We start from the raw sequence: 26,605 nt of genomic DNA, 5'->3' as shown, positions 1-26,605 counted from the left end.
CACAAACTCTTATCCCTCGCATTACATTATTTGCCATTTGCCTCTCGTTTTCCTCTCCCCCACTTCACCATTGCCTTTTCTTCGCCTTCTTCCCGTATGTCTTTTTGCTTGTGTTTCCATGTGCCTTCTATTTGCTTGCATTTTTGCTTGCTAAAAATCTATTAATATGGATCCACTTAAAGTGTTCTACTTGGATCATCTTCGATCTATTTGTGCTCGTGCTGAAACCCCAACTAGTTTAGTTGAGGGAAAATCTTTAGATGAGCATGCTCATTTTGTGCATCATCGTTTGTCTGAAAAGGGGAAGCTCTTATGGTATCAAATAAATAGTTTGCTATGCTATGCTTGGAATCTTTGTGAAATTTATGACTTTACTTGTTGCTCTAAGAACCCTAAAAAACACCTTACCTACCTATGTGAGTTTAATGATAATTAAATCTTATCTTCTTATGCAAAGGGTGTTTATAGTTACTATGATATCGAACAAATTGAAGAATTTGTTGTTTTTAAGGGTGCTTATGAAGTTGCTTCTTTGATTGAAAAGTATGATATTACTCTCTACAAATCTGAAAATTTTGACATACTTAATTATTGCTATGAAAACTATGCCCATAATGTCTATGTCAGAGAACTTATGACCATTGCTTTGGAAGAAAATAATGATATGCATGAATTTATAGATAATTGTGATTCCGATGATTTGATTGAAATATCCCTTGATGAACATGATGCTTGCTATTCTTATGGCCATGATGCCAATATTTATGGAGATGAATTTGCTATAGTTCCTTATGTTAAACATGAGATTATTGCTATTGCACCCATACTTGATAATTCCTTGAATCAAAAGCATGATTGAAATGATGTTACTATAAATTCTCTTGATGTCAGTTGTGCTAATAATATGCAAAACCCTAAGCTTGGGGATGCTAATTTCGCTATGTCTACTACTTGTTGCAATGATCATGATTGGGGTGATTCTTCTTATGATCTTGAACATTTATTTAAGCCCATGATGAATATGAGATTTATAATAGTGTTTGCAATAATATTGAAAGTGGGTTTGGAATAGTTTCAACTTTAGATCCCACATATTTGGAGAATGTTCAATCTTATGGTATTTTTGATAAAAGTGGGTTTGGAGAGGTCATGACTTTAGTTAATGATAATCCCACTATTTTGGAAGAGTGCCAACTTCGCATGCATGTGGATCGTGTTGAGAATATTTTATGTGATAGCTATGTTGTTGAATTTTCTTATGATCCTACATGTAATTATTATGAGAGAGGAAAATATGGTTGTAGAAATTTTCTTGTTACTAAATTACCTCTCTTCATGTTGAGATTGCTATCGTCTCTTTCTTCTTCCTTGCATATGCTAATTTTTGCTTGCTATGATAATTTGTTTGCTTATAAAATGCCTATGCATAGGAAGTATGTTAGACTTATATGTGTTTATCACGTGTTCTATGATGCTCTCTTTGTGCCTTTGATGTGAGCATCATTAAAATTATCAATGCCTAGCTAGGGGCGTTAAACGATAGCGCTTGTTGGGAGGCAACCAATTTTATTTTTGTTTCTTGCTTTTTGTTTCTGTTTATTAATAAATAATTCATCTAGATTCTGTTTATATGTGGTTTTATGTTTTAATTAGTGTTTGTGCCAATTAGAACCTTTGGGAAGACTTGGGTGAAGTCTTTATGATCTTGCTGTAAAAAACAGAAACTTTAGCGCTCACGAGATTAACTGCCATTTTTTTACTAGAAAGTGATTTTAGGTTGATTATTTTTGAAGATGATTAATAGACAAATTCCTCACGTCCACCAATTTATTTCAGAATTTTTGGAGTTACATATGTATACGTTTGATACAGATTACTACAGACTGTTCTGTTTTTGACAGATTCTGTTTTTCGTGTGTTGCTTGCTTATTTTGATGAATCTATGGCTAGTATCGGGAGGTATGAACCATAGAGAAGTTGGAATACAGTAGGTTTAACACCAATATAAATAAATAATGAGTTCATTACAGTACCTTGAAGTGGTGATTTGTTTTCTTATACTAACGGAGCTCATGAGATTTTCTGTTGAGTTTTGTGTTGTGAAGTTTTAAAGTTTTGGCTAAAGATTTGATGGACTATGGAATAAGGAGTGGAAAGAGCCTAAGCTTGGGGATTCCCAAGGCACCCCAAGGTAAAATTTAAGGACAACCAAAATCCTAAGCTTGGGGATGCCCCGGAAGGCATCCCGTCTTTCGACTTCGTCTATCGGTAACTTTACTTGAGGCTATATTTTTATTCACCACATGATATGTGTTTTGCTTGGAGCGTCTTGTATGATTTGAGTCTTTGATTTTTAGTTTACCACAATCATCCTTTCTGTACACACCTTTTGGATAGACACACATGAATCGGAATTTATTATAATACTCTATGTGCTTCACTTATATCTTTTGAGCTAGATAATTTTGCTCTAGTGCTTCGCTTTTATCTTTTGGAGCACGGTGGTGGTTTTATTTTATAGAAATTATTGATATCTCATTCTTCACTTATATTATTTTGAGAGTCTTACAGAACAGCATGGTAGTTTGCTTTGGCTATAAAATTAGCCCTAATATGATGAGCATCCAAGATGGGTATAATAAAAACTATCATATAAAGTGCATTGAATACTATGAGAAGTTTGATTCTTTATGATTGTTTTGAGATATGAATATGGTGATATTAGAGTCATGCTAGTAGAGTAGTTGTGAATTTGAGAAATACTTGTTCTAAAGTTTGTGATTCCCGTAGCATGCACGTATGGTGAATCGTTATGTGATGAAGTCGGAGCATGGTTTATTTCTTGATTGTCTTCCTTATGAGTGGCGGTCGGGGACGAGCGATGGTCTTTTCCTACCAATATATCCCCATAGGAGCATGCGTGTAGTACTTTGTTTCGATAACTAATAGTTTTTTGCAATAAGTATGTGAGTTCTTTATGACTAATGTTGAGTCCATGGATTATACGCACTCTCACCCTTCCACCATTGCTAGCCTTTCTAATGCCGCGCACCTTTCGCCGGTATCATACACCCACCATATAACTTCCTCAAAACAGACACCATACCTACCTATTATGTCATTTCCATAGCCATTCCGAGATATATTGCCATGCAACTTACCACCGTTCCGTTTGTTATGACACGTTTCATCATTGTCATATTGCTTTGCATGATCATGTAGTTGACATCATATTTGTGGCAAAGCCACCTTTATAATTCTTTCATACATGTCACTCTTGATTCATTGCATATCCCGGTACACCACCGGAGGCATTCACATAGAGTCATATTCTGTTCTAAGTATTGGGTTGTAATTTTTGAGTTGTAAGTAAATAAAAGTGTGATGATCATCATTATTAGAGCATTGTCCCAAGTGAGGAAAGGATGATGGAGACTATGGTTCCCCCACAAGTCGGGATGAGGCTCCAGACGAAAAGAGAAAAAGGAAAAAAAGAGGCCATAGAAAAAGAGAAAAAGGCCCAATCAAAAAAAATGAGAGAAAAAGAGAGAAGGGAAAATGTTACTATCCTTTTTCCACACTTGTTCTTTAAAGTAGCACCATGATCTTCATGATAGAGAGTCTCCTATGTTGTCACTTTCATATACTAGTGGGAATTTTACATTATAAAACTTGGCTTGTATATTCCAATGATGGGCTTCCTCAAAATGCCCTAGGTCTTCGTGAGCAAGAGAGTTGGATGCACACCCACTTAGTTTCATTTGTTGAGCTTTCATACACTTATAGCTCTAGTGCATCCGTTGCATGGCAATCCCTACTCACTAACATTGATATCTATTGATGGGCATCTCCATAGCCCGTTGATATGCCTAGTTGATGCCAGACTATCTTCTCCTCATTTTGTCTTCTCCACAACCACCCTTCTATTCCACATATAGTGCTATGTCCATGGCTCACGCTCATGTATTGCGTGAAGATTGAAAAGTTTGAGAACATCAAAAGTATGAAACAATTGCTTGGCTTGTCATTGGGGTTGTGCATGATTTAAATATTTTGTGTGGTGAAGATAGAGCATAGCCAGACTATATGATTTTGTAGGGATAACTTTCTTTGGCCATGTTATTTTGAGAAGACATGATTGTTTTGTTAGTATGCTTGAAGTATTATTATTTTTGTGTCAATATTAAACTTTTGTGTTGAATCTCTCGGATCTGAACATTCATGCCACAATAAAGAAAATTATATTGAGAATTATGCTAGGTAGCATTCCACATCAAAAATTCTGTTTTTATCATTTACCTACTCGAGGACGAGCAGGAATTAAGCTTGGGAAGCTTGATACGTCTCCAGCGTATCTATAATTTTTTATTGTTCCATGCTATTATATTATCTGTTTTGGATGTTTAATGGGCTTTATTATACACTTTCATATTATTTTTGGGACTAACCTACTAACCAAAGGCCCAGTGCAAATTGCTATTTTTTTGCCTATTTCAGTGTTTCGCATAAAAGGAATATCAAACGGAATCCAAACGGAAAAAAACCTTCGGGAGAGTTATTTTTGGAACAAACGCAATCCAGGAGACTTGGAGTGGACGTCAAGCAAGCAACGAGGCGGCCACGAGGCAGGGAGGCGCGCCCCCACCCTCGTGGGCCCCTCGTGGCTCCACCGACCTACTTCTTTCGCCTATATATACTCATATACCCCGAAAACATTCGAGAGCACCACGAAACCCTATTTCCACCGCCGCAACCTTCTGTACCCATGAGATCCCATCTTGGGGCCTTTTCCGGCGCTCCACCGGAGGGGGAATCGATCACAGAGGGCTTCTACATCAACACCATAGCCTCTCCGATGATGTGTGAGTAGTTTACCACAGACCTACGGGTCCATAGTTATTAGCTATATGGCTTCTTCTCTCTCTTTGGATCTCAATACAAAGTTCTCCTCGATTCTCTTGGAGATCTATTCGATGTAATTCTTTTTGCGGTGTGTTTGTCGAGATCCGATGAATTGTGGGTTTATGATCAAGATTCTCTATGAAAAATATTTGGTTCTTCTCTGAATTCTTATATGTATGATTTGTTATCTTTGCAAGTCTCTTCGAATTATCAGTTTGGTTGGCCTACTAGATTGATCTTTCTTGCCATGGGAGAAGTGCTTAGCTTTGGGTTCAATCTTGCGGTGTCCTTTCCCAGTGACAGCAGGGGCAGCAAGGCACGTATTGTATTGTTGCCATCGAGGATAAGAAGATGGGGTTTATATCATATTGCTTGAGTTTATCCCTCTATGTCATGTCATCTTGCCTAATGCGTTACTCTGTTCTTATGAATGACACGTCTCCAACGTATCTATAATTTTTGATTGTTCCATGCTATTATATTATCTGTTTTGGATGTTTAATGGGCTTTCCTAATCACTTTTATATTATTTTTGGGACTAACCTACTAACCGAAGGCCCAGTGCAAATTGCTGTTTTTTGCCTATTTGAGTGTCTCACAGAAAAGGAATATCAAACGGAGTCCAAACGGAATGAAACCTTCGGGAGTGTTATTTTTGGAACAAACGTGATCCAGAGGACTTGGAGTGGGCATCAAGAAAGAAGCGAGGAGGCCACGAGGCAGGGAGGCGCGCCCCCACCCTCGTGGGCCCCTCGCAGCTCCACCGACCTACTTCTTCCTCCTATATATACCCATTGTAGCGATCCGACCTCAGACGGTCAAATCTCTGTGTTCAAGTGTCATCCCTGGATCGGTAATGCTGATACACACAGTACTCGAAGGATTTATAACAGAGTTCAATCACACACTTATTACATCGAATGTCTCCAAAAGAGAACTTATTACAATAAATATGGCTTAAGGCCATCTAAATAAGATAACAACGGAAGGCTTGGTAGATAAAGTGAGTCCATCAACTCCAACGGCATAGCTGAGTGCACAACAACGACCTAGCGCACCTTACTCTTCGTCTGAAAAGTCTTCTACATGATATGTTGCAGCCCGAAACGAGTCAGCACATGGAATATGCTGGCAATATAACACAGTAGAGCAATGAACAAGATAAAGACTATCACTACATGCATATATGGCTGGTGGAGGCTCTATGGTTATAATGTTTTGCGAAAAGCCATTTTTTTCCTACAACAAAGGAATATGTTTTATTTTAACTATCATGGTAGTTGAAACATTGAGAATGGTAAATCCCCATCTCAATCCCAATTAAAGAAATAATTAACAACCCAGCAAATCAATTAGAGTGATGAGATCAATATGATAATCCAAGAACCAGATACTCAAGATGTCCATAACCGGGGACACGGCTAACCATGATTAGTTTGTACACTCTACAGAGGTTTGCGCACTTTTCCCCACAAGACTCGATCTCCTCCGTTAAATTTCTCGCACTACAAGATGTTTGAGAAACGAATGACCGAGACACAGTCTTTCAGAAACATTAACTCTTTACTCTGGGTGGACAGTACCAACCTACATTCCCTACATCTGCTAGCCCACCACTGAAAGAGGTCATGTAACACATTCAACTATGCTATAGCCCATAATAGCTTGTGGCTGCACACAGAAGTTTCTAGCATGAATAATCTTATGATCCCTATGAGCCTAGGTGGCGAACCAAAAAGACAACACTGGTATATCCCCAGGTGCCTGCAACCAATCCACCCAGATGTGTGTTTAAGTAGCCACCTTAAGTTAACCATTAATTAATAATCTCACATCTGTCATGGATACACTCAAACCCAATCCACGTCTACGAGCATAGCATGGCAATATAAGCATAGCGTAGAAGTAACTCCCAAGGGTGTGATAATAAAAGGGCAATAGGTTCTACCTCATCATCTACTTCCCAATACCCACAAGTTAATCACATCCTAATCATGCAATGTTTGAGGATTGTAACTAATGCATAAAAATTGGGTATGAAAAGAGTATGATCAATGTGTTACTTGCCTTGCTGACGAACCGCAAACCCTAGAGACTCGTAGTAGCACGCTTCGCACTCCAGAAATTCTATCGCAAACAAACAATATCATATATAAGCAATCAAGCAAAGATGCACGGGTAAAACTCAAATAAGAAGATCGAATCTGAAAATCCAACTGAAGAGATTCGATTTGCAAAAAGAACCAACCAAATCGGAGCAACGGAACTGAAACTATGGTCAAAAGAACTTCGAATTCAAATCTGCTTGAAACCAAATTTTAAATTGTCAAAACCATGTTCAAGTTCATTAAACAGAAACAGAGGCTCGAGACGAAGATTTTGGCGTTGGTTTCACTAGATTTGGACGAACGGTTGAAAAGTTACGAGGGTTTGAAGATCAGGGGCTAATCTGTGATAAAAATAATCACGGATAGGTCCCTGGCTGAAAAATAAACAGAAAAAGAAAAATCTATCGGACGAACGTCCGCTAACAGAGATGAACGGGCGAATTCGTTCGTTAAAACGAACGAACGAACGAACGTTCGCAAACGAACTAAACCGACAAAAACCGAACCGATCTAAATAAATAAATAAACGATCTAGGGTTTTGAAGAAAAACAGAGCGGTTTTTACCTAAACCGGAAAAAAATTGGCGGCGGATCGGATCGGATCGGCGGCGTGCTGTGGCTCCGGCGGGGCATGGGCGGCGACGGCGCAGCGGGGCGTTGGCGGCGCGGCATGGGGCGCGGCGCAGCAGCGGCGGCGGGGGGTGGCAGCGGCGGGCGGCGCGAGGCGGCGGTGGCTCGGGCGGCGGGGCGCGGCGGCAGCTGCGGCGCTCGACGGCGGGGCGACGGGGTGGTGTGGGGTCGAGGCGGCGGCGGCTTGGCCTTTAAAGGCCCGAGGGGGTGGCGTGCGGGAAGGGCCGGCGCCGGCGGCTCGGGGTCGGACTCCCCGAGTCCATCGCGAGCATGACGACGGGAGGCGGTGCGGGGCGATGGGCCAGCTGGGCTTCGGCCCGGCTCGGTCCAAAACAATTTTTTTTTTCCAAATAAGATTCCGCCGAGAAAAATCCTAAATAAATAAAAATAAAAATCTAAAAAATGCCAAAAACAATTTTCGCCATCTAAATAAAATATTTAGAACAAAGTGAACATTTTCTTGGCCTAAAAATGTAATTTTGAAATATCCATATTTTTCTGATTCAAATAAAATTGCAATAAAATCCAAATAAAATTTATTTATTTGATTTTAATATTTTCCTCCAATATTTATTTTATTTTTGAGAAGTCATATTATCTCCTCTCATATATTTTAATTTGAAACATTTTTGGAGAGAAAAATAATTAAAACCAAAATGATCCTCTTTTCAATATTTGAGAAAATTCAAATATGAAAATAATAAAATCCCCAACTCTCTCCGTGGGTCCTTGAGTTGCTTAGGATTTTCAAGATCACAACCAAAATGAAATTAAAATATGATATGCATATCATGACCTATGTATAACATTCCAAATTGAAAATTTGGGATGTTAGACCCATATACCGCGAAAACATCCAGGAGCACCACGAAACCCTATTTCCACCGCCGCAACCTTATGTACCCGTGAGATCCCATCTTGGAGCCTTTTCCGGCACTCCGCCGGAGGGGGAATCGATCACGGAGGGCATCTACAGCAACACCGTAGCCTCTCCGATGATGTGTGAGTAGTTTACCACAGACCTTCGGGTCCACAGTTATTAGCTAGATGGCTTCTTCTCTCACTTTGGATCTCAATACAAAGTTCTCCTCGATCTTCTTGGAGATCTATTCGATGTAACTCTTTTTGCGGTGTGTTTGTCGAGATCCAATGAATTGTGGGTTTATGATCAAGATTATCTATGAACAATATTTGAATCTCCTCTGAATTCTTTTATGTATGATTGGTTATCTTTGCAAGTCTCTTCGAATTATCAGTTTGGTTTGGCCTACTAGATTGATCTTTCTTGCAATGGGAGAAGTTTTTAGCTTTGGGTTCAATCTTGCAGTGTCCTTTCCCAGTGACAGCAGGGGCAGCAAGGCATGTATTGTATTGTTGCCATCGAGGATAAAAAGATGGGGTTTATATCATATTGCTTGAGTTTATCCCTCTACATCATGTCATCTTGCCTAATGTGTTACTCTGTTCTTATGAACTTAATACTCTAGATGCATGCTGGATAGCAGTCGATGTGTGGAGTAATAGTAGTAGATGCAGAATGGTTTTGGTCTACTTGTCGCGGACGTGATGCCTATATACATGATCATGCCTAGATATTCTCCTAATTATGCACCTTTATATCAATTGCTCGACAGTAATTCGTTCACCCACCGTAATACTTATTCTATCTTGAGAGAAGTCACTAGTGAAACCTATGGCCCCCGGGTCTATTCTCCATCGTATAAGTTTCCAATCTATTTTTACTTTGCATTCTTTACTTTCAATCTATATCATAAAAATACCAAAAATATTTATCTTATTATCTCTATCAGATCTCACTTTTGCAAGTGGCCGTGAAGGGATTGACAACCCCTTTATCGCGTTGGTTGCAAGGTTCTTATTTGTTTGTGTAGGTACGAGGCGACTTGTGTGTGGTCTCCTACTGGATTGATACCTTGGTTCTCAAAAACTAAGGGAAATACTTAGGCTACTTTGCTGCATCACCCTTTCCTCTTCAAGGGAAAAACCAACGCAAGCTCAAGAGGTAGCAAGAAGGATTTCTGGCACCGTTGCCGGGGAGATCTACGCCAAGTCAAGTCAAGACATACCAAATACCCATCACAACTCTTATCCCTCGCATTACATTATTTGCCATTTGCCTCTCGTTTTCCTCTCCCCCACTTCACCCTTGCCATTTTATTCGCCCTCTTTTCTTTTTGCTTTTTCTTCGCTTGCTTCTTGTGTGCTTGTGTTTTGGATCGTTTGTCACGATGGCTCAAGACAATACTAAATTGTGTGACTTTTCCAATACCAACAATAATGATTTCCTTAGCACTCCGATTGCTCCTCTTATCGATGCTGAATCTTGTGAAATTAATGCTGCTTTGTTGAATCTTGTCATGAGAGATCAATTCTCTGGCCTTCCTAGTGAAGATGCCGCTACACATCTAAACAACTTTGTCGATTTGTGTGATATGCAAAAGAAGAAAGACGTGGACAATGATATTGTTAAATTAAATCTATTTCCGTTTTCGCTTAGGGATCGTGCTAAAACTTGGTTTTTGTCTTTACCTAAAAATAGTATTGATTCATGGAATAAGTGCAAAGATGCTTTTATCTCTAAGTATTTTCCTCCCGCTAAGATCATCTCTCTTAGAAACGATATTATGAATTTTAAGCAACTTGATCATGAGCATGTTGCACAATCTTGGGAGAGGATCAAATTAATGATACGTAATTGCCCTACACATGGTTTGAATTTATGGATGATTATACAAAAAATTTATGCCGGATTGAATTTTGCTTCTAGAAATCTTTTAGATTCGGCCGCGGGAGGCACTTTTATGGAAATCACTTTAGGAGAAGCTACTAAACTTCTAGATAATATTATGGTTAATTATTCTCAATGGCACACCGAAAGATCTACTAGTAAAAAGGTTCATGCGATAGAAGAGATTAATGTTTTGAGTGGAAAGATGGATGAACTTATGAAATTGTTTGCTAATAAGAGTGCTCCTATTGATCCTAATGATATGCCTTTGTCTACTTTGATTGAGAATAATAATGAATCTATGGATGTTAATTTTGTTGGTAGGAACAATTTTGGTAACAACGCTTATAGAGGAAAACTTTAATCCTCAACCGTATCCTAGTAATTCCTCTAATAATTATGGTAATTCCTACAACAACTCTTATGGAAATTTTAATAATATGCCCTCTGATTTTGAGACTAGTGTTAAATAGTTTATGATTTCTCAAAAAAATTAATGCTTTGCTTGAAGAAAAATTGCCTAAGATTGATGAGTTGTCTAGGAACGTGGATAGAATTTCTCTTGATGTTGATTCTTTGAAATTTAGATCTATTCCTCCTAAGCATGATATCAATGAGTCTCTCAAAGCCATGAGAATTTCCATTGATGAGTGCAAAGAAAGAACCGCAAGGATGCGTGCTAAGAAAGATTGCTTTGTAAAAGCGTGTTCTTCTAGTTTTCATGATAATAGGGATGAAGATCTAAAAGTAATTGATGTGTCCCCTATTAAATCTTTGATTTGCAATATGAATCTTGATAATGATGGGAGTGGAGATGAGTCAACTTTAGTTAAAAGGCGTCCCAATGATTCGGAGTTTTTAGATCTTGATGCAAAAATTGGTAAAAGTGGGATTGAAGAGGTCAGAACTTTACATAGCAATGAACCCGCTATTTTGGATTTCAAGGAATTTAATTATAATAATTGTTCTTTAATAGATTGTATTTCCTTGTTGCAATCTATGTTAAATTCTCTTCATGCTTATAGTCAAAATAAAGCTTTTACTAAACATATTGTTGATGCTTTAATGCAATCTTATGAAGAAAAGATTGAATTGGAAGTTTCTATCCCTAGAAAACTTTATGATGAGTTGGAACCTGCTATTAAAATTAAAATTAAAGATCATGAGTGCTATGCTTTGTGTGATTTGGGTGCTAGTGTTTCCATCATTCCAAAAACTTTGTGTGATGTGTTAGGTTTCCGTGAATTTGATGATTGTTCTTTAAACTTGCACCTTGCGGATTCCACCATTAATAAACCTATGGGAAGAATTAATGATGTTATTATTGTTGCAAATAGGAATTATGTGCCCGTAGATTTCATTGTTCTTGATATAGATTGCAATCCTGCATGTCCTATTATTCTTGGTAGACTTTTCCTTAGAACGATTGGTGCAATTATTGATATGAAAGAAGGAAATATTAGATTCCAATTTCCGTTAAGGAAAGGCATGGAACACTTTCCTCGGAATAAAATTAAATTACCTTATCAAACTATTATGAGAGCCACTTATGAATTGCATACCAAAGATGATAATACCTAGATCTATTCTTGCCTTTATGCCTAGCTAGGGGCGTTAAACGATAGCGCTTGTTGGGAGGCAACCCAATTTTATTTTTGTTTCTTGCTTTTTGGTTCTGTTTAGTAATAAATAATTCATCGAGCTTCTGTTTAGATGTGGTTTTATGTTTTAATTAGTGTTTTTGCCAAGTAGAACCTTTGGGAAGACTTGGGTGAAGTCTTTATAATCTTGCTGTAAAAAAGCAGAAACTTTAGCGCTCACGAGATTAGCTACAACTTTTTAATGTAGAGTGATATTTAGTTGATTATTTTTGAAGATGATTAATAGACAAATTCCTCACGTCCAGAAATTTATTTTAGAATTTTTGGAGTTACAGAAGTATACGTTTGATACAGATTACTACAGACTGTTCTGTTTTTGACAGATTCTGTTTTTCGTGTGTTGTTTGCTTATTTTGATGAATCTATGGCTAGTATCGGAGGGTATGAACCATAGATAAGTTGGAATATAGTATGTTTAACACCGATATGAATAAATAATGAGTTCATTACAGTACCTTATGATGGTGATTTGCTTTCTTATACTAACGGAGCTCATGAGATTTTCTGTTCAGTTTTGTGTTGTGAAGTTTTCATGTTTTGGGTAAAGATTTGATGGATTATGGAATAAGGAGTGGCAAGAGCCTAAGCTTGGGGATGCCCAAGGCACCCCAAGGTAAAATTCACAGACAACCAAAAGCCTAAGCTTGGGGATGCCCGGGAAGCCATTCCCTCTTTCGTCTTCATCTATCGGTAACTTTACTTGAGGCTATATTTTTATTCACCACATGATATGTGTTTTGCTTGGAGCGTCTTGTATGATTTTAGTCTTTGGTTTTAGTTTACCACAATCATCCTTGCTGTACACACCTTTTGGGAGAGACACACATGAATCGGAATTTATTAGAATACTCTATGTGCTTCACTTATATCTTTTGAGCTAGATAATTTTGCTCTAGTGCTTCACTTATATCTTTTTAGAGCACGGTGGTGGTTTTATTTTATAGAAATAATTGATCTCTCATGCTTCACTTATATTATTTTGAGAGTATATTAGAACAGCATGGTAGTTTGCTTTGGCTATAAAATTAGTCCTAATATGATGAACATCCAAGATGGGTATAATAAAAACTATCATATAAAGTGCATCGAATACTATGAGAAGTTTGATACGGAGGGCTTCTACATCAACACCATAGCCTCTTCGATGATGTGTGAGTAGTTTACCACAGACCTTCGGGTCCATAGTTATTAGCTAGATGGCTTCTTCTCTCTCTTTGGATCTCAATACAAAGTTCTCCTCGATCTTCTTGGAGATCTATTCGATGTAACTCTTTTTGCGGTGTGTTTGTCAAGATCCGATGAATTGTGTGTTTATGATCAAGATTATCTATGAACAATATTTGAATCTCCTCTGAATTCTTTTATGTATGATTGGTTATCTTTGCAAGTCTCTTAGAATTATCAGTTTGGTTTGGCCTACTAGATTGATCTTTCTTGCAATGGGAGAAGTGCTTAGCTTTTGGTTCAATCTTGCGGTGTCCTTTCCCAGTGGTAACAGGGGCAGCAAGGCACGTATTGTATTGTTGCCATCGAGGATAAAAAGATGGGGTTTATATCATATTGCTTGAGTTCATCCCTCTACATCATGTCATCTTGCCTAATGCATTACTCTGTTCTTATGAACTTAATACTCTAGATGCATGCTGGATAGCGGTCGATGTGTGGAGTAATAGTAGTAGATGCAGAATCGTTTTGGTCTACTTGTCGTGGACGTGATGCCTATATACATGATCATGCCTAGATATTCTCATAATTATGCACTTTTCTATCAATTGCTCGACAGTAATTCATTCACCCACCATAATACTTATGCTATCTTGAGAGAAGCCACTAGTGAAAACTATGGCCCCCGGGTCTATTCTCCATCATATGAGTTTCCAATCTATTTTTACTTTGCATTCTTTACTTTCAATCTATATCATAAAAATACCAAAAATATTTATCTTATTATCTCCATCAGATCTCACTTTTGCAAGTGGCCGTGAAGGGATTGAAAACCCCTTTATCGCCTTGGTTGCAAGGTTCTTATTTGTTTGTGTAGGTACGAGGCGACTTGTGTGTGGTCTCCTACTGGATTGATACCTTGGTTCTCAAAAACCGAGGGAAATACTTACGCTACTTTGCTGCATCACCCTTTCCGCTTCAAGGGAAAAACCAACGCAAGCTCAAGAGGTAGCAATGAACTTAATACTCTAGATGCATGCTGGATAGCGGTCGATGTGTGGAGTAATAGTAGTAGATGAAGAATCGTTTCGGTCTACTTGTTGCAGACGTGATGCCTATATACATGATCATGCCTAGATATTCTCATATCTATGCGCTTTTCTATCAATTGCTCGACAGTAATTTGTTCACCCACCGTAGATTATGCTATCTTGAGAGAAGCCACTAGTGAAACCTATGGCCCTCGGGTCTATCTTCCATCATATTATTTTCCTATCAATTTACTATTTCTTCTGTTATTTATTTTGCAATCTTTACTTTCCAATCTATATCATAAAAATACCAAAAATATTTATCTTATTATCTCTATCAGATCTCACTCTTGCAAGTGGCCTTGAAGGGATTGACAACCCCTTTATCGCGTTGGTTCCGAGGTTCTTATTTGTTTGTGTAGGTATAAGGTGACTTGCGTGTAACCTCCTACTGGATTGATACCTTGGTTCTGAAAAACTGAGGGAAATACTTACGCTACTTTGTTGCATCACCCTTTCCTCTTCAAGGGAAAACCAACGCATGCTCAAGAGGTAGCACATCCCCTTTTTCCTTCTCCTCCTATTTCAGCCTATATGGGGGCGCACCATCCCCTTAGGGGCTGGTCTGTCCCCTCTTGGCCCATTAGGCCCATATAGTTGTCGGGGGGTGCCCGGAACCCCTTTCGGTGACCCGATATGTACCCAGTACCCCCAGAACACTTCCGGTGTCTGAATATCATCGTCCTATATATGAATCTTTACCTATCAACCATTTCGAGACTCCTTGTCATGTTTGTGATCTCATCCGGGACTCCGAACAACTTTCGGTCACCAAATCACATAACTCAGATAATACAAAATCGTCATCGAACGTTAAGCATGCGAACCCTACGGGTTCGAGAACTAGTAGACATGACCGAGACACCTCTCCGGTCAATAACAAACAGTGGAACCTGGATGCTCATATTGGTTCCCACATATTTTACGAAGATCTTTATCAGTCGTACCGCAATGACAACATATGTTATTCCCTTTGTCATCGGTATGTTACTTGCCCGAGATTCGATCATCGGTATCCACATACCTAGTTCAATCTCATTACCGGCAAGTCTCTTTACTCGTTCTGTAATACATCATCCCGCAACTAACTCATTAGTCACATTGCTTGCAAGGCTTATTATGATGTGCATTACCGAGAGGGCCCGGAGATAGCTCTCCGATACTTGGAGTGACAAATCCTAATCTTGATCTATGCCAACCCAACAAACACCTTCGGAGATACCTGTAAAGCATCTTTATAATCACCCAGTTACGTTGTGATGTTTGATAGCACACAAGGTATTCCTCCGGTATCCGGGAGTTGCATAATCTCATAGTGGAGGGAATATGTATTTGACATGAAGAAAGCAATCGCAATAAAACTGAACGATCAATATGCTAAGCTAACAGATGGGTCTAGTCCATCACATTGATGTCTACTACGCAAACTTCTTCTTGTAGACGTTGTTGGGCCTCCAAGTACAGAGGTTTGTAGGACAGTAGCAAATTTCCCTCAAGTGGATGACCTAGATCCGTGGGAGGCGTAGGTTGAAGATGGTCTCTCTCAAACAACCCTGCAACCAAATAACAAAGAGTCTCTTGTGTCCCCAACACACCCAATACAATGGTAAATTGTATAGGTGCACTAGTTCGGCGAAGAGATGGTGATACAAGTGCAATATGGATGGTAAATATAGGTTTTTGTAATCTGAAAATATAAAAACAGCAAGGTAACTAATGATAAAAGTGAGCGTAAACGGTATTCCAATGCTAGGAAACAAGGCCTAGGGTTCATACTTTCACTAGTGCAAGTTCTCTCAACAATAATAAAATAATTGGATCATATAATTATCCCTCAACATGCAACAAAGAGTCACTCCAAAGTCACTAATAGCGGAGAACAAACGAAGAGATTATGGTAGGGTACGAAACCACCTCAAAGTTATCCTTTCTGATCTATCCATTCTAGAGTCCGTAGTAAAATAACACGAAGCTATTCTCTCCGTTCGATCTATCATAGAGTTCGTACTAGAATAACACCTTAAGACACAAATCAACCAAAACCATAATGTCAGCTAGATACTCCAATGTCACCTCAAGTATCCGTGGGTACGATTATACGATATGCATCACACAATCTCAGATTCATCTATTCAACTAACACAAAGAACTTCAAAGCCCCAAAGTTTCTACCGGAGACTCAAGACGAAAACGTGTGCCAACCCCTATGCATAAGTTCACAATGTTACGGAACCCGCAAGTTGATCACCAAAACATACATCAAGTGGATCACGTGAATATCCCATTGTAACCACAGATAAGCACATGCAAGACATACATCAAGTGTTCTCAAATCCTTAAAGACTCAATCTGATAAGAATACTTCAAAGGGAAGACTCAATCCATTACAAGAGAGTAGAGGGGGAGAAACATCATAAGATCCAACTATAATAGCAAAGCTCGCGATACATCAAGATTGTACCACCTCAAGAACACGAGAGAGAGAGAGAGAGAGATCAAACACATAGCTACTGGTACATACCCTCAGCCCCGAGGGTGAACTACTCCCTCCTCGTCATGGAGAGCGCCGGTATGATGAAGATGGCCACCGGTGATGGATCCCCCCTCCGGCAGGGTGCCGGAACAGGGCCCCGATTGGTTTTTGGTGGCTACAGAGGCTTGCGGCGGCGGAACTCCCGATCTAGGTTATGTTTTGGAAGTTTGGGTATATATAAGAGGTTTGGCGTCGGGAACAAGTCAGGGGGGTCTCCGAGGCGGCCACGAGGTAGGGGGGCTCGCCCCCACCCTCGTGGGTGCCTCGGGACTCTTCTGGCCCATCTCCGATGCTCCGTGGGCTTCTTCTGGTCCTAAAAAAATCTCCGTCAAATTTCTGGTCAATTGGACTCTGTTTGGTTTTCCTTTTCTGCAATACTCAAAAACAAGGAAAAAACAGAAACTGGCACTGGGCTCTAGGTTAATAGGTTAGTCCCAAAAATCTTATAAAATAGCATATAAATGCATATAAAACATCCTAGATGGATAATATAATAGCATGGAACAATAAAAAATTATAGATACGCTGGAGACGTATCAAGCATCCCCAAGCTTAATTCCTGCTCGTCCTCAAGTAGGTAAAAGATAAAAACAGAATTTTTGATGTGGAATGCTACCTAACGTAATTATCAATGTAATTTTCTTTATTGTGGCATGAATGTTCAGATCCGAAAGATTCAAGACAAAAGTTTAATATTGACATAAAAACAATAATACTTCAAGCATACTAATCAAGCAATTATGGGTTCTCAAAATAACATGGCCAAAGAAAGTTATCCCTACAAAATCATATAGTCTAGCTATGCTCTATCTTCATCACACAAAGTATTTAATCAAGCACAACCCCGATGACAAGCCAAACAATTGTTTCATACTTTTGATGTTCTCAAACCTTTTCAACTTTCACGCAATACATGAGCGTGAGCCATGGACATAGCACTATATGTGGAATAGAATGGTGGTTGTGGAGAAGACAAAAAGGAGAAGATAGTCTCACATCAACTAGGCGTATCAACGGGCTATGGAGATGCCCATCAATAGATATCAATGTGAGTGAGTAGGGATTGCCATGCAACGGATGCACTAGAGGTATAAGTGTATGAAAGCTCAACAAAAGAAACTAAGTGGGTGTGCATCCAACTCGCTTGCTCACGAAGACCTAGGGCATTTTGAGGAAGCCCATCATTGGAATATACAAGCCAAGTTCTATAATGTAAAATTACCACTAGTATATGAAAGTGACAATGTAGGAGACTCTCTATCATGAAGATCATGGTGCTACTTTGAAGCACAAGTGTGGTAAAAGGATAGTAGCATTGCCCCTTCCCTCTTGTTCTCTCATTTTTTATTTTTTTTGTTTGGGCCTTTTTCTTTTTTTATGGCCTCTTTTTTCCCCTGTTTTTTCTTTTCGTCCGGAGTCTAATCCCGACTTGTGGGGGAATCATAGTCTCCATCATCCTTTCCTCACTTGGGACAATGCTCTAATAATGATAATCATCACACTTTTATTTACTTCCAACTCAAGAATTACAACTCAATACTTAGAACGAAATATGACTCTATGTGAATGCCTCCGGCGGTGTACCGGGATATGCAATGAATCAAGAGTGACATGTATGAAAGAATTATAAAGGTGGCTTTGCCACAAATACGATATCAACTACATGATCATGCAAGGTAATATGACAATGATGAGACGTGTCAAACGAAACGGTGGTAAGTTGCATGGCAATATATCTCGGAATGGCTATGGAAATGCCATAATAAGTAGGTATGGTGGCTATTTTGAGAAAGGTATATGGTGGGTGTATGATACCGGCGAAAGGTGCGCGGTATTAGAGAAGCTAGCAGCGGTGGAAGGGTGAGAGTGCGTATAATCCATGGACTCAACATTAGTCATAAAGAATTCACATACTTATTGCAAAAATCTATTAGTTATCGAAATAAAGTACTACGCGCATGCTCCTAGGGGGTAGATTGGTAGGAAAAGACCATCGCTCGTCCCTGACCGCCACTCATAAGGAAGACAGTCAAAAAATAAATCATGCTCCGACTTCATCACATAACGGTTCACCATACGTGCATGCTACGGGAATCACAAACTTTAACACAAGTATTTCTACAATCCACAATTACTCAACTAGCATGACTCTAATATCACCATCTTCATATCTCAAAACAATCATAAGGAATCAAACTTCTCATAGTATTCAATGCACTTTACATGAAAGTTTTTATTATATCCCTCTTGGATGCCTATCATATTAGGACTAAATTCATAACCGAAGCAAATTACCATGCTGTTTAAGACTCTCAAAATAATATAAGTGAAGTGCTAGCTCTTGAGCACTGTGTTGGTTTTCCCTTGAAGAGGAAAGGGTGATGCAGCAAACTAGCGTAAGTATTCCCCTCAGTTTTTGAGAACCAAGGTATCAATCTAGTAGGAGGCCACGCCCAAGTCCCTCGCACCTACACAAACAAATATAAACCTTGCAACCAACGCAATAAAGTGGTTGTCAATCCCTTCACGGTCACTTACGAAAGTGAGATCTGATAGATATGATAAGATAAGATTTTTGGTATTTTTATAATAAAGATGCAAAGTAAAATAAAAGGCAATAAAAATAGCTAAGTGTTGGAAGATTAATATGATGGAAAATAGACCCGGGGGCCATAGGTTTCACTAGTGGCTTCTCTTGAGAGCATAAGTATTACGGTGGGTGAACAAATCACTGTTGAGCAATTGATAGAACTGAGCATAGTTATGAGAATATCTAGGTATGATCATGTATATAGGCATCACGTCCGTGACAAGTAGACCGACTCCTGCCTGCATCTACTACTATTACTCCACACATCGACCGCTATCCAGCATGCATCTAGAGTATTAAGTTCAAAAGAACAGAGTAACGCTTTAAGTAAGATGACATGATGTAGAGGGATAAACTCATGCAATATGATATGAACCCCATCTTGTTATCCTCGATGGCAACAATACAATACGTGCCTTGCTGCCCCCGCTGTCACTGGGAAAGGACACCGCAAGATTGAACCCAAAGCTAAGCACTTCTCCCATTGGAAGAAAGATCAATCTAGTAGGCCAAACCAAACTGATAATTCGAAGAGACTTGCAAAGATAACCAATCATACATAAAAGAATTCAGAGGAGATTCAAATATTGTTCATAGATAAACTTGATCATAAACCCACAATTCATCGGTCTCAACAAACACACCGCAAAGGAAGATTACATCGAATTGATCTCCACGAGAATCGTGGAGAACTTTGTATTGAGATCCAAAAAGAGAGAAGAAGCCATCTAGCTAATAACTATGGACCCGAAGGTCTGAGGTAAACTACTCAGACATCATCGGAGAGGCTACGGTGTTGATGTAGAAGCCCTCCGTGATCAATGCCCCCTCCGGTAGGACGCCAGAAAAAGGCCCCAAGATGGGATCTCACGGGTACAGAAGGTTGCGACGGTGGAATTAGGTTTTCGTGGATGCTTCTGTTGGTTTGGGGGTACGTAGGTATATATAGGAGGAAGAAGTACGTCGGTGGAGCAACATGGGCCCCTCGAGGGTGGAGGGCGAGCCCAGGGGGTAGGCGCGCCCCCTGCCTCGTGCTCTCCTGGTTGATGTCTTGAGGTGGACTCCAAGTCCTCTGGATCACGTTTGTTCCGAAAATCACGTTCCCAAAGGTTTCATTCCGTTTGGACTCCGTTTGATATTCTTTTTCTGCGAAACTCTGAAATAGGCAAAAAACAGCAATTTGGGTTGGGCCTCCGGTTAATAGGTTAGTCCCAAAAATAATATAAAAGTGTATAGCAAAGCCCATTAATCATCCAAAATAGAATATAATATAGCATGAAGCAATAAAAAATTATAGATACGCTGGAGACGTATCAAGCATCCCCAAGCTTAATTCATGCTCGTCCTCGAGTAGGTAAATGATAAAAAACAGAATTTTTGATGCGGAATGCTACTTGGCATAATTTTTTAATGTAACCCTCTTAATTGTGTATGAATGTTCCGATCCGAAAGATTCAAGATAAAAGTTTAATATTGACATAAAAGCAATAATACTTCAAGCATACTAACTAAGAAATTATGTCTTCTCAAAATAACATGGCCAAAGAAAGTTCATCCCCACGAAATCATATAGTTTAGTCATGCTCCATTTTCGTCACACAAGAATGCTCTCATCATGCACAACCTCGATGACAAGCCAAGCAATTGTTTCATACTTTAGTAATCTCAAACTTTTTCAACCTTCACGCAATACATGAGCGTGAGCAATGGATATAGCACTATGGGTGGAATAGAATATAATGATGGGGGTTATGTGGAGAAGACAAAAAAGGATAAAGTCTCACATCAACGCGGCTAATCAATGGGCTATGGAGATTCCCATCGATTTATGTTAATGCAAGGAGTAGGGATTGCCATGCAACGGATGCACTAGAGCTATAAATGCATGAAAGCTCAACAAAAAGAAACTAAGTGGGTGTGCATCCAACTTGCTTGCTCACGAAGACCTAGGGCATTTGAGGAAGCCCATTGTTGGAATATACAAGCCAAGTTCTATAATGAAAAAATCCCACTAGTATATGAAAGTGACAAAACAAGAGACTCTCTATCATGAAAATCATGGTGCTACTTTGAAGCACAAGTGTGGAAAAAAGGATAGTAGCATTGTCCCTTTTTTTTGGGCCTTCTTTTTTTATTTGGCCTTTCTCTTTTTTTGGGACAATGCTCTATGAATGATGATCATCACACTTCTATTTATTTACAACTCAATACTAGAACAAGGTATGACTCTATAAGAATGCCTCCGGCGGTATACCGGGATAGGCAATGAATCAAGAGTGACATGTATGAAAAATTATGAACGGTGGCTTTGCCACAAATACGATGTCAACTACATGATCATGCAAAGCAATATGACAATGATGAACGTGTCATGATAAACATAACGGTGGAAAGTTGCATGGCAATATATCTCGGAATGGCTATGGAAATGCCATAATAGGTAGGTATGGTGGCTGTTTTGAGGAAGATATAAGGAGGTTTATGTGTGACAGAGCGTATCATATCACGGGGTTTGGATGCATTGGCGAAGTTTGCACCAACTCTTAATGTGAGAAAGGGAAATGCACGGTACCGAAGAGGCTAGCAATGATGGAAGGGTGAGAGTGCGTATAATCCATGGACTCAACATTAGTCATAAAGAACTCACATACTTATTGCAAAAAATCTACAAGTCATCAAAAACCAAGCACTACGCGCATGCTCCTAGGGGGATAGATTGGTAGGAAAAGACCATCGCTCGTCCCCGACCGCCACTCATAAGGAAGACAATCAAAGAACACCTCATGTTTCAAATTTGTTACATAACGTTTACCATACGGCATGCTACGGGACTTGCAAACTTCAACACAAGTATTTCTCAATTCCACAACTACTCAACTAGCACAAATTTAATATCACTACCTCCATATCTCAAAACAATCATCAAGCATCAAACTTCTCTTAGTATTCAACACACTCATAAGAAAGTTTTTACTAGTCTTGAATACTTAGCATATTAGGATTAATTTCCCAATTTAAGCAAACTACCATGCTGTTTAATACTCTCAAAATAATATAAGTGATGCATGAGAGAATAATAGTTTCTATAAAACAAAACCACCGCCGTGCTCTAAAAGATATAAGTGAAGCACTAGAGCAAAAACTATATAGCTCAAGAGATATAAGCGAAGCGCATAGAGTATTCTAATAAATTCCGAATCATGTGTGTCTCTCTCAAAAGGTGTGTACAGCAAATATGATTGTGGTAAGCTAAAAAGCAAAGACTCAAATCATACAATACGCTCCAAGCAAAACACATATCATGTGGTGAATAAAAATATAGCTCCAAGTAAAGTTACCGACGGAAGTAGACGAAAGAGGGGATGCCTTCCGGGGCATCCCCAAGCTTTAGCTTTTTGGTGTCCTTAGATTATCTTGGGGTGCCATGGGAATCCCCAAGCTTAGGCTCTTGCCACTCCTTGTTCCATAATCCATCAAATCTTTTCCCCAAAACTTGAAAACTTCACAACACAACACTTAACAGAAAATCTCGTGAGCTCCGTTAGCGAAAGAAAACAAAACACCACTTTAAGGTACTGTAATGAACTCATTATTTATTTATATTGGTGTTAAACCTACTGATTCCAACTTCTCTATGGTTTATAAACTATTTTACTAGCCATAGATTCATCAAAATAAGCAAACAACACGCGAAAAACAGAATCTGTCAAAAACAGAACAGTCTGTAATAATCTGTAACTAACGCAAACTTCTGGAACTCAAACAATTCAGCCAAAATAGGAAGCCCTAGACAATTTGTTTATTGATCATCAGTAATTGGAATCAATATTTTATCACGTTCTGGTGATTTTTAACAATTGTTTTCGTGAACAGAGAGTTTCTGGAATTTTCAGCAAGATCAAATAACTATCATCCAAGAAGATCCTATAGGTTTAACTTGGCACAAGCACTAATTAAAACATAAAAACAAATCTAACCAGAGGCTAGATCAAAGATTTATTCCTAAACAGAAGCAAAAGGCAAAAAACAAAAAATAAAATTGGGTTGCCTCCCAATAAGCGCTATCGTTTAACGCCCCTAGTTAGGCATAAAAACAAGGATAGATCTAGGTATTGCCCTCTTTGGTAGGCAATCCATAAGTGGCTCTCATAATAGATTCATAAGGTAGTTTAATTTTCTTTCTAGGGAAGTGTTCCATGCCTTTCTTTAACGGAAATTGGAATCTAATATTTCCTTCCTTCATATCAATAATTGCACCAATCGTTCTAAGGAAAGGTCTACCAAGAATAATAGGACATGAACGATTGCAATCTATATCAAGAACAATAAAATCTACGGGTACATAATTCCTATTTGCAACAATAAGAACATCATTAATTCTTCCCATAGGTTTCTTAATAGTGGAATCCGCAAGGTGTAAGTTTAAAGAGCAATCATCAAATTCACGGAATCCTAACAAATCACACAAAGTTTTTGGAATTGTGGAAACACTTGCACCCAAATCACACAAAGCATACATTCATGATCTTTAATTTTAATTTTAATAGTAGGTTCCCACTCATCATAAAGTTTTCTAGGGATAGAAACTTCCAACTCAAGTTTTTCTTCATAAGATTGCATCAAAGCATCAACGATATGTTTAGTAAAAGCTTTATGTTGACTATAAGCATGTGGAGAATTTAGCACGGTTTGCAACAAGGAAATACAATCTATCAAAGAGCAATTATCATAATTAAATTCCTTGAAATCCAAAATAGTGGGTTTATTAATATCTAGAGTTTTGATCTCTTCAATCTCATTTTTACCAATTTTAGCATCAAGATCTAACAACTCCGAATTTTTGGAACGCCTTCTAGGTAAAGGTGAATCATATTCAGTCCCATCATTATCAAGATTCATATTGGAAAACAAAGATTTAATAGGGGACACATCAATAACTTTTAGATCTTCATCTTTATTCTCAAAATTTTCCGGCTTAGCGGCCATCTTATTAACTAAGGTGGCCTGCTTTTCCGAAACTTCAGCTATTAATTTTTCGAGATGAGCAATCTGAGATTTCAAGCCATAAAATTCTTTAGACATATCATCGAGCTCTTTATTAATGTAACCCTTAAAGCTTTTTTGTTCCTTAAGCTCATTCCTAAAGAAACTATTATGCTCAAATTGTAAATTCATAAAACTCCTGACGTTGCTTTCGATCTCTTCTAACCTTTTAAGGTGAAGATCACCAAATCTAGGTAGAGCCATCGTGACAAGCAAGCAATCCAACACACGAGCAAACAAGAAGCGAGCAAAAAAGAGGCGAACGGAGAGAGGGCGAATAAAACGGCAAGGGTGAAGTGGGGGAGAGGAAAACGAGAGGCAAATGGCAAATAATGTAATGCGGGAGATAAGAGTTTGTGATGGGTACTTGGTATGTTGACTTTTGCGTATACTCCCCGGCAACGGCGCCAGAAATGGCTCGTTGTCGGGAGTCAAATCTTGACTTGACTTCGCGTAAGCCTCCCCGGCAACGGCGCCAGAAATCCTTGTTTCTACCTCTTGAGAACTGCGTTGGTTTTCCCTTGAAGAGGAAAGGGTGATGCAGTAAAGTAGCGTAAGTATTTCCCTCAGTTTTTTAGAACCAAGGTATCAATCCAGTAGGAGGCCACGCCCAAGTCCCTCGCACCTACACAAAAAAATATAAACCTCGCAACCAACGCAATAAAGGGGTTGTCAATCCCTTCACGATCACTTACGAAAGTGAGATCTGATAGATATGATAAGATAATATTTTTGGTATTTTTATAATAAAGATGCAAAGTAAAATAAAAGGCAATAAAAATAGCTAAGTGTTGGAAGATTAATATGATGGAAAATAGACCCGGGGGCCATAGGTTTCACTAGTGGCTTCTCTCGAGAGCATAAGTATTACGGTGGGTGAACAAATTACTGTTGAGCAATTGATAGAATTGAGCATAGTTATGAGAATATCTAGGTATGATCATGTATATAGGCATCACGTCCGTGACAAGTAGACCGAGTCCTGCCTGCATCTACTACTATTACTCCACACATCGACCGCTATCCAGCATGCATCTAGAGTATTAAGTTCAAAAGAACAGAGTAACGCTTTAAGTAAGATGACATGATGTAGAGGGATAAACTCATGCAATATGATATAAACCCCATCTTGTTATCCTCGATGGCAACAATACAATACGTGCCTTGCTTCCCCTGCTGTCACTGGGAAAGGACACCGCAAGATTGAACCCAAAGCTAAGCACTTCTCCCATTGCAAGAAAGATCAATCTAGTAGGCCAAACCAAACTGATAATTCGAAGAGACTTGCAAAGATAACCAATCATACATAAAAGAATTCAGAGGAGATTCAAATATTGTTCATAGATAGACTTGATCATAAACCCACCATTCATCGGTCTCAACAAACACACCGCAAAGGAAGATTACATCGAATAGATCTCCACGAGAATCGTGGAGAACTTTGTATTGAGATCCAAAAAGAGAGAAGAAGCCATCTAGCTAATAACTATGGACCCGAAGGTCTGAGGTAAACTACTTAGACATCATCGGAGAGGCTACGGTGTTGATGTACAAGCCCTCCGTGATCAATGCCCCCTCCGGCAGGACGCCGGAAAAAGGCCCCAAGATGGGATCTCACGGGTACAGAAGGTTGCGGCGGTGGAATTAGGTTTTCGTGGATGCTTTTGTTGGTTTGGGGTACGTAGGTATATATAGGAGGAAGAAGTACGTCGGTGGAGCAACGTGGGCCCCACGAGGGTGGAGGGCGCGCCCCTGCCTCGTGCTCTCCTGGTTGATGTCTTGACGTGGACTCCAAGTCCTCTGGATCACGTTTGTTCCGAATATCACGTTCCCGAAGGTTTCATTCCGTTTGGACTCCGTTTGATATTCTTTTTCTGTGAAACTCTGAAATAGGCAAAAAACAGCAATTTGGGCTGGGCCTCCGGTTAATAGGTTAGTCCCCAAAATAATATAAAAGTGTATAACAAAGCCCATTAATCATCCAAAACAGAATATAATATAGCATGAAGCAATCAAAAATTATAGATACGTTGGAGACGTATCATGAAGCATGAGAGTTCATCTATTTCTTCAAAATAAAACTACCGCCATGCTCTAAGAAGATATAAGTGAAGCACTAGAGCAAACGACAAAC

Source organism: Triticum aestivum, chromosome 7D (genome assembly GCF_018294505.1).
Source record: "Triticum aestivum cultivar Chinese Spring chromosome 7D, IWGSC CS RefSeq v2.1, whole genome shotgun sequence".
NCBI classification, from domain to species: Eukaryota; Viridiplantae; Streptophyta; class Magnoliopsida; order Poales; family Poaceae; genus Triticum; species Triticum aestivum.
This window is presented reverse-complemented; position numbering follows the sequence as displayed.